Source organism: Anas acuta, chromosome 14, assembly GCF_963932015.1.
Source record: "Anas acuta chromosome 14, bAnaAcu1.1, whole genome shotgun sequence".
Classification (NCBI taxonomy): Eukaryota; Metazoa; Chordata; class Aves; order Anseriformes; family Anatidae; genus Anas; species Anas acuta.
Window position 1 is genome coordinate 5962299 of NC_088992.1, and position 10326 is coordinate 5972624.

Consider the following 10326-nt stretch of genomic DNA (forward strand, 5'->3'; position numbering starts at 1 on the left):
CCCCCAGCCCCGCTCTTTGCTCCAACGTTTGTCCCCTGGGCTCACCCCAGCACCGGGTGAGCAGCTCGCTGCCTTCCCCTCCCCTCCCGACTGCCGTGCTCGCGTTGAGGAGCTGATGAGCTGGAGAGGAGCCCGCGGGTTTGGCACCGCTGCTTCCTTCCCATGCCTTATGGCTTGCTTTGCGCCCCGCCTGGGTGCTCTCCCTCCTCGTTCTGCCCCCAGCCCTCGGTTTCCAGACCCCAAATCCAGCCCCCCCTGTGAGCAAGGTGCCCCCCGCTGCCACCTCCCAGCCCCGGGGCTCGGTGGGGGGGTCCCAGCTGATGGGAAACATCCCTGCGTGGGGCAGTTTGGGATGGAAAACTAGAGGTCCCCATAGGCAGGTGGGTTTGTGCCTCATCCCATCAGCTCAAGCTCCTTGGGTGGAAGCTGTGTTCACTCTGCCACCCCCCAGAAGGGAGAAGCTTCACCTACCCGAATAACCCCCCCAAAAACAGCAGCTCCCTTTGCCTCCAAGGGCCCCCTTTGAAGCAGAGAAGGTCCCGAGGCGGCGGAAGGAAGGCTTTAAGCGTTTAGCATAGCTGGGTTCTGGCAGCGCCGCCGCCTGACCCCGAGGTTGGCTTGCCCAGCCTATTGCTTTTGGACTCCCCCAGCTTCATTCCTGCCACGGCTCGCCGTGGGATACACAGGAGCTCCTCACTCGCTCCTCAAAGCATGCTCCAGCCACCCCTGGCTCGCTAAGAAGGAGCGATTCTTCCCGGCACCACCTGGGCACGGCCGGGGGCACCTCCGTCCCCGGTGCCCCCCGCTCCCCTCCCCAGCTCCCGAGGGCTGGGCAGCCCCCGGATCCATCCTTTCCCTTCCCTTCCAGCTCCCCTTTCAAGTTCAGGCTCTTCAAAGCCTGCGGTGGGTTTGGGCTGGCAGGAGATGCGAGGGCCGGCAGCAGGACGCCTCCGGGCTCCGCTCCCCGCCAGGGCGCAGCAAAGGAGGGGAGAGAAACCCTCAACATCCCCCAGCTCGGGTGCCTGCCGCAGACAAGGAGCCCTTTATCACCTGGAGAGCTCGCAGCAGGGCACTCCAGTCCCCGTTGCCCTGCTTGTTTATCCCCCTGTCCCGTTCAGAGCAAGGAAAACACACCTGCCTCCGGTCCTAATTGCACCTGTAACCCATTAGGGCAAGCGCCGCCTGTTTGGGGTTTGTTCCCCAAGGGTTGTGTCCCTGCTGGACAAGGGGCGGCTGGGGAGCGATGTCCCGAAGCACAAAGCTGGCCCCAAACACACTGCGGTGGCAGCAAGAGGCAGTGGGGGTCCCCTGCCCGCCCCAACCCCGCAGGGTGCTCGGGGGCAGCGTTGTGGAGCAGGCAAAGAGCCCAATTAGGCGGCGCGTTAATTGCACACAAAGGGTGTCCGTAACCCCGCGGAAGGGATGAGAGCTCGCTCTCGCGCTGAGGATGCCAAGAGCACAAATTGCCTTCTTGTAAGGGAAAGGCTTAATTTCCACAGAACACGACAGATTAGAGCGGGAGTGGGTGGGTCCACTCTATTATTCATCAGCTTCCCCGCTACCAGGAGGTGCCGTGCTGCCTGCTTTGAAGTTTCTCCCAGGGCCCCGGGTGCCCACAGCCCTTTTAGCGGGGTGGAAGGCAGGATCCCAAAGCTGGGGCTTCCAGCACCCGCGTTCCCCTCGCCCCGTAACGCAGCCACTGCTGCTGCTTCCCCTGCATGAGCCTGAGAGGGTGATGATGAGACCCCGAGACCTGTCTGGGTGCTGGGCCTCAGCCAAGAGCAAGGAGGTTGCCCCAAAATTCGTGTCCAAGGGCTGCCAGAGCTTCCTTTCCTAGCCGCGCAGTGAGCTCCGTCAGCGAAGGCAGCCTGGAGGAAATTTGGGAGGCCGGATTCTTCCCTCCTGAACGGGAACGGGACCAAAACAATAATAAGAAAAGCGAGTTCCCATCAGCTGAGTTTACCAGGGAACGCGCTGCAAGGTTTCACAGAAATGGGAAGCTCCGGGAGGGATTTTTGCAGCACGCTTCGCTTGCGGCTGAGCTCTGCGGGGTGAGATTTGTCCACGGAAGGACAGGCTGTGGGGCAGCTCCTCGCAGAGCAGCGGGTCGGGGCGAGCTTTATTTGTTCAAGTCTACCCAAATGACACACACGACACAGATGAGGTGCTGGTCCCCGTGGTGCAGGGCAGGAGGGCTCCAGGGGTCTTTTGGGTCTGCAGGGAAGCCCACTGAACCCTTTAAGGGGATCAGAGGGGAGGGGATGCATCATCTCCTGCACTGCTGGAGGTAGAAAATCCCTATTATTAAGGATTATTAGCCCTTGGGTATGTTTTCCTGGAGATCTTTACTAGAAACAAATCCCCTAGAAGTGTGTGCAGTTTCCCCAGACCCTCTAAACCTGCCCGTGGTTAGGGTCAGGCACCCCAGCTGCCCAGCCTGCAGAACACCAAACCCCATTTTGGGGAGGGGGCTGGAAGCCAAGCGGGGCACAGCACGGGATTTCTCCCTCTCCGAGACCTCGGGGTGGATGTGTGGGACACTCCTGGGAGCCACGGGCTCGAGGCTGGCACCGAAGCACACAGCAGGATGCGGAGCGCCGTATTTTGAGCCCAGCCGTCGGCATCGGGGGTTTTCTGCTCCCAGCCAGGGGCGTAACGTGCAGGGCGGCTGTCGGGAGGCTGAGAGTCCCTATATCACTGCTGCAGAGGGTGATTCATGATTACCCGCAGTAATCCAGAAGCTCTACAAAACTGCTAATAATAGGCCTTGCAAACCGACATTTTAGTCGAGATAAAAAATGACGGGAACGGAATCCAACCGTGCCTCGCTGGAACTATAAATGGAAAGGTATTGCCCGTGCTCGGCTCCAGAAACGCGGCACAAAGCGAAAGCAGGGGACGGAGCTCGGCCCCAGGATCCCAGCCGAGGTGGGACGGGGATCCCACCGCTGAGAAGTGAGCGTGGCACGGGCAGAAAGCACCTCCTGATGTCCCTGGGATCAAAGGACTGGCACAGACCCCAAACTCCAGGGCTTTGGGGAAGGGGTAAGCGCGAGCAGGGTTTTTGGAGCCGCTCCTGGTGGTGGGCAGGGGGTGCACGGCCCGGCAGGGACCGCGGTCCTGCTCAGCACCGTTAATTTCACGCCGCCGTGCGAGAAGATGCAGAGTTGCTAGGTGACAGGAGCACGGAAAGCACGGCGAGCATCAAGAATCAGCACAGGTCAGCCCGGCACGGACACGGGCAGGGGACAGACCCCGTGGGGTCTGCGGCGGTGCTGGGAGCCCTGGGGGTGCCTCCAGCCTCCCCCCACCCGGGACCAGGGCTCCTGGCCCCACCAGCCCCAACTTTCTCCCCCTTGCAGCTCCCACATTCCTGCTGGAAATGCCTTCTCAGCATCAAAAAGTGCCGAGCACACCCCGCAGAGCCCGGTCCCCCCACCACGGGCTCGTCCAAAGCAGCACCGCCGCGGCCGGGGCCTCGAAAATCCCCCTGCCATTAACACCAGGCGCGGCCAAAGTCAACACCAGATTTGCCAGAGGTTTCTGTGGGATGGAGGGCGGCTGAGCGAGCGACGCCGGGGGCAGATTTACCGTCCTGGTTCTCGCCCAGGGCTGTAAAACTTGGCGCGGTGTGGCTCGGTGTCGTTAACATGGGCCGTGGGCTTTCAAGGTGATGGCCGGGGAAGCGGTAGCCGGCGGTTCTGCGTGCTGCTTCGGGGCTGTTGGCAAGCCGCACGCCGTAAGCAGCCCCTCTTTCATCCTCCCAGCCCTGCCCACAGACGGAGGCAATGTTTTCTCCCTCCTACTCCCCGGGGAAGTCTTCATGGCAGATCCTGGGCACGGGCGAGGAAAGGTGCCCCCTTCCCTGCCGCCGCCCCATGAGGCTGGAGGAGAAGGAGCCTTTCTTCGTTTTTTTTTTTTCCTATCGAATCACGAGGCCGTTCGTACTGACCACTTTAAACGAAACCAGGCGGTTTAGCCCAAACGATTACTCATGAGCAGCGTCTAATTAGCTCTAGTATTTAAAGGGAAAATAGAAAAACCTCCTCGGAGCGCAGGCTGCACGGAGGAGCTGCCCGTCCCACGCACAGCCTCGGGGAGCCGTCAGCCCCTGCTCCACCTGAGCAAAGGCACCTGAGCCCAGGTGGTGCCCAACTCCCTTTTCAGAGCAGGCTTTTTTTTAATTATTTTTTTCCCTCGTCCTTCTATCAATCAAGCATGGGAGCGAGGGGATCTCCAAGTTCACCTCCCCGATCAGAGCCTGGCACAGGTCACCCCCCTGCCGGCTTTTCCTCCACGCGATGAGGTTACGGGGAGCTGGCCGCGGCTCCTCGCCGGAGATGCCGCCAAGCCCACAGCCGCTGCCTGGCCTCCTGGGACCGTGGAGGAGGAGATTTGGCCTTGGAGGAGCCCCAGAGCGTGTTAGTCCTGTCTGGGACGGTGCCTCGGGCTGCTGGGGCAGACGGGTGATGCTCCGGGAGCTCTCGGGGCAGATCAGGGTGCAGGAAGCCACACGCTCCCTGTGCACATCACACCGCGGGGAAGAGGGGACAGGCAAGGGCAGCGGGGACCACTGCTTGCCCCAGAGCTCCCCATGGGACCGAAGCACCACGAGGAGCCCAAAAGAATGGGCACGGCCACGGCTACAGCCTGTGCAGTGTGACAGCCCAGCCTGGGCTCTGCTGGGACAAGCCACCAGGGCACTGGGGTGTCCCGGTCACCGAGCCGCCCCCATCCCAGCCCCATCTGAGCCTGGGTGGCTCCTCAGCCCAGCCGTGTCCCCAGGTCCCAGCAGCTTCCCTGCAGGCAGCCCGGAGGTGCAGGGCAGGCTGGCTGTGGCCACTTGCTGAGGAGTTCTTCCAGGATCCCTCTGCTCCCTTCTTTGGGAGCTCTCCCCTCGTTTGGCGACCGGACAATTTTGCCGATGCTAACTGAAGCCAGGTGGAAAAAATAAAAAAGCTCTCAGCTTCTCAGCACTGGGATCTCGTTTCCAGCCAGCATTCCCTCGCACTGAGGACTCCAGCAAGGGTTTTCCAAGAGCCTCGGGTCACCCGATCCCAGCCAGGTCCCCAGGGTGGGCTGCTGTCCTGTGCCAGCTGGGGACATCCCGGGGTTTGTCCAGGGCCACCACAACGCAGGATGGGACTTTGTCACCCTCTTGTGGCTGACGGGCTTGCTGTGGCTTCGAGGTGGCCCCAAGCAGGGTCCCTACTCCGGGGATGGCTGGGGAGCACCTTGGGCTTGGCCCAAAGTGGGGGCTCCACACTCCAAGGGGGCTCAGGAGGGTGCTCACCATGGGGATCCCTGGAGCATCGCCTCTGCCCAGCTCTCCAAACTGCCTGCCTGCCTTGTGAGCTGTGTCTTGGTAATAATTGCTTGCCCATGGGGTTTAACACTGGCCAAGGAAGCCTTCCCCTGGTTTGGATAGCCCATGGCACACAGGAAAGTGCCCGCGATCCGCTCGGATCGGGTTGCTTTAAGAGGCTCCCTCCTCCCCGGTTTAGGTGGCTGGAAATCTCCCACCCCGTTCCCAACCCACCCAACGCTCGGCTGGGAAATCAGGCCACAGCAGCCTCAAAGGGAGAGGGAGACTCATTCAGCTTTATCTGAAAGCCATTTCAAGCATGTCCAGATTCCTAAAGAAACTTGGATAAAACCCCAGAGATTAATAACAGCGCAGGGCTCTTTGGATGCCAGAGCTTTGTCTGCTTCCAAGAGAAACATATAGATGTGCTTCGGTGGAATCTCGCTGTACATTTTTTTGGCAGAAAGGCTGAAATAAATCCCTTTGCTGCAGTAACCCTCAAGCGAGATAAGGCAGGGAGCTCTCTGCAGTCCCCCTGTGCTGCTGCAGGCAGATAGCAGGTGGCTCTCGTTGTGCCATCCCCTTGGAAGGGCAGGGAGGATGGGGACTGTCACTGCCGTCAGGAGGGTGCAGATCCAGGCTGTGTCCCACCACCCAGCTCACTTCTGCTGGGAGGAGGGGGACATCACCCCCCACCGTACGGGGCACGGCTCGGAGATGGAGCCTGCCCTGAACGTGCCAACATTTGGGCACAGGGAGCTGGCCACGGGGAGGCCGTGCTCCTCACAGCACTGCCCTCGTCCTCCCGAGGCCAGGGCAAGGCACGTGTGGAAGGAAAAGGGTCTGAGGGTCTGGGGGTCTGGGGGTCCACCAGGACTTCCCGGAGCACGGTGGCTTCTGGCACCCGGCCACTCCCCTCCCTCAGCCGCTGTGGCTTTTTCCATCTTAACGAGCAGGGAAAGCAATCACCGTAAGGAAGGTTCTCTAAAGCTCTCAGCACGGCACTCAGGATGTGCCGAACGAAATAAACACACATCAAGAGCTCCTTAATGGCCCTCTCGGCGTTCCCAGCAGCCACGGCCAGGCACGAGAGGGACCGGGAAGGGATGCTAATGTGCAAAGCAGAAACACCCGGTAAGAGGGGGGTGCGTTCTCACCTCCTGCTTCCCCCCCAGCTGAGGACAGCCCCCTGTACCCCTGTGGCTCCGTGCTGACACGGGGCTGTGCCCGCACCAGGGCAGCAGGACGCGGTGATGTCCCCAGGAGCACCCTTCTCGGCGTGCTCCTCTGCCTCCCAGCCTCCCAGGCACCATTTGCTGTGGGATTTCAGAGCAAATCAACGGGAAGGAGGCAGGTGCTGGCTATGGGTAGGGATTTGGGGACAGACCCCGGGGCTGGGCAGGACCCCAAGTCCCCATTTCTTCCCCCTCCACCCCCAGCCGCGTGGCCCCGCTCCCTCCTTCCCCTCCTCTTCCTGCTTTTGCCATGAGTTCAATCAGCAAAGGACGCCTGGCGGGGGGGAAAACAATCCCCCAAACCCCTGGCTTTGCAAAAGCAAACACAGCCCCTCTTCCTCTCATTTTCCTTCCAGGTAGAGCTGCTGAAACCTGGGCAAACACGGCCGGGCTGTTGGTGTTGGCCTCGCCATGCCGCGGTGCTGCCAGGCCCTTTAACGAGGATCACGCTCACGAAGCAGCCCCGAGCTGGGCGAAAGCAGGGGTGGGATGTGGGCTGCATGGTGCTAACAACCCTTCTGCCTGCTCCAGCAGCGCGTATTAGAGCGAACGCAGGCACGAGGCATTAAACGCCTTAATGCTGGCGGCTTCCCGGTGCCAGCGCCGAGTCTCTGCCATGCCAGGAGACACGCAGGCAGCTCGACATACCCAGGGACGCCTTTCCAAGCTCGATCGTTAAAATTAAGCATATTGCAACCAAATTTTAATGTCACGTCTTCTGCTCGTCGGAGCTCTCGAATCTGTTCGTGCAGCCACCCGAATTACAAGGCTGCTTTATGCTCCGCGGGCTGAGGGGTGACTTTTTTTTCCACGCTTAATTAGTTAAAAACCAACAGGGCTGGGTCACTACGGCTTTGGGTCATGGAGCTGCTGGGTTATGTGTGTGTATATATATATATATATATATATTTTTTTTTTTTTTTCACTTCTGAGCTGCTGTTTCTCATCTGGCAGCAGGCTGCCCGCCACTGAGTCAATATTATTTGATGCCTGCCCCATGGCTTGGCTGAAACGACCCCATCTCCCCGAGCAAACCCCCAGCCGCAGGGAACCACATCACAGAACCCATCCGCACGGCCGTGGGACGAGGGCTGGGGACACGGCCCCGCTCCCCAAAGGGGCCACGGGCGAAGCTGGAGGTGCTGGGGACAGCTCTGCTGTTCCTCTCCATCCTCCATCCTTCTGGGGACCGAGTTCCTGCACCTTGTGCGGAAATCCTATAAACGCAACATGGGAATTTGGTGTAATTTATAACCCCGAAGGCAGTGCGGACCAGATGTTTCTGAGCTAGCTGCTCTTTCTGCCAACGATAAGGCCCCCTGGGCTCGGTTTTGACTCCAGAAATGTGGCCGGTTAATTAATTAACGTGACTCGAACGCCCCGGTCCTGTAGGGCACCTGCCCCCGGTGCGGACACCTCCGTGCCCCTGGCTGTGCCCGTGAAAGCCGAGGCAGAAAGCTGCCGAGGCGAGGCCGAGCCGCAGCGGGGCCGTGCACACAAAACAATGCCGTGATTCATCGGAGATTGCCATAACCCATCGCGTTTCATCAGGATGCTGTGGCATTTAAAATGGCATTTCCTCCCATCTGGTGCGCATTAGCAGACAAAGAAAAAGGAGGAGGGGGGGGGGGGGGTGAGGAGGAAGAACAGCATAACAAAACGGGGAGAAAAACGGGATTCCTGAGTCAGGCTGTTCTTGCGGGAGGCTCCTCGCCAAGCCCGAGCCCACCCTGTGGGATGAGGGCAGGGGGATTCACCGCGGACCCCTCTGCCCCCACTGCTCCCCCGGGCCCGGCAGCGAGGGCTGCTGACACCCGCGGTGACTCAAAGCCTCGCGGAGCAGCACCTGGCAACCCTCTCCCCGCACACCCCGAGCTGAGCAACGCTGGCTTCGGGCTGGCAAACCGGGGGCAGGAGTAAAACCAAGCCCCCCGAGCCAGCCGCTGTTGTGGCTTTTATTTTTCCTTGGCCGTTTCCTCCTCTTCGCCTCTCATTTTCCATTGCCTCCTCCCTCCCCTGCCTGATTTTCCCTTGGAAATGAGGATTTTTACCCGTCCCCACTTCTCTCTTTCCTCTAGCTTGGCTCCTGTGCTCCCGGTTCCTCTGCTCCCCATCCCTTCTCCCTCCTCCTGTCCCTCTTGCGCTGCCCCTGCCCTACCACATCCCCACTCCTGCGCTGCCCTAGCAGGGAGCACCCTCAGGACCAGAGCAGCCAAGGCAGCGGGTCCCGTGGAGCAGCCACCCTAAAGATGCCGCGTGAAGCACCCCCAACGATCCTTCCCCTAAGGGGATACAAGCAGCACCCTGCGCTGTAACCCCCAGCAGCAGGAGGCAGAAACATCCTCAGGCAAGCAGCCTGGGACCCCTGAGCAGCCAGACCCCAGAGATGCCAGGGAACAACCCAGCACCCGCGGGGATCACGGCGTGCCCTCACTTCGCTCAAGGCAACCTTCATTCCCCAGCATCACACAAGCAGAAGCAACGCCTGAAAACCTCCCCTAATGTGTGAGCGGACAAATCCCTCGAGCCAGAGCTCGTAGCTTGAGCAGCAGAGAGCAGAAAAGTGTCCCTGCAAGCCCAAGGGTCCAGCAGGCGCGCTCAGAGCCCGTCGGCTCCCACCCGGCAGAGGACAGGCAGCAATTCCAGCTGCTAGCACGCTCCCCGAGCCCGGCTTTGGCCAGGACACAGGCAGTCATTCAGGACGGAATAGGGACAGAGCAGCTTTCCCCCAAGCTCTCGGCGTTCAGGGCTGAGGGCACGGCCGGGGCCGTGCGGTTGGTAGCAGACGGAGCTGAGCTGGCTCCCAAATTACGGCCGCCTTATCCCCGTCTGGGTTTGACACGGCTTCCTCCCTTCCCTTCGTGACTCAGTGCCTTGGCACCGCGAACGCATACCCAAGAGGTTAGCCTTTGAAAGCCACCAGGGACGGTTCACCTTCCTAAAATAAAGAGCGGGCGAAAATATTTTCAACATCCCTGCGAAAAAAAAAAAAATGCCCCCGAAAACATCGCCGCTTAATAAATGGATGTTGTTGGGCCTCAGCTGGCTCTGGGCTGAGGTAAATTTTCCTATTTATAATCACGCAGCTGTTGGCTGGCTGAATAACTGTATTTATTATTTGGCATGTTTACTAACCGCCTCAAATACCTTCTCTACCTGTAATTGTGGTGCAGCGTACATATATATGTATTTTAGATTTCTTCATTCAAGTGGTTTGTGTTACTCCCGGGCTCCGCACTGCGGTTTGCTGAGGGTGCCCATGGTTTGGAGGTATGGAGCTCTGGACTCGGGTGACCCTGAACTGCAGCAGACCTGCAAAGAGACACCTGGGAAAAAAAATTTAGACATTTTTTAAAGCCATTTGTCCATTTGCACTCTGGGCTTTAGCATACTCTATTTGCCTCTCTGATGAGCAGCACCTCCTGAATGTGTTTCCCCCTCATCTATGCTCATCTCTGCCTCTTAGAAACCTGGCCAAACGCCCCCAGCCCAGCCCCTGAGCCCTGCAGGACTCTGAGGGTCTCCCTCGCCCTGCCCGCATGTGTCTGCCCCTGTTATCCGTCCCTGTGAGTCTCTGGGATGTGCTCCCTGCCCCTTATTTCTGCAAGTGGATGTTCTGATGTTCCTGATGACTTGCTGCTTGCTCACCTGCCCTACTCCCAGCGCTACATGTCCCGTCCTTCCTCCATTCACCCCAATCTAAGCGCTGCTCTTGCAGCTCCCTACACCCCAAAGGACTCCTTTTGCATATGCCGTTTGGTGGGAGGGCTTCATTGCCTGGCAGAG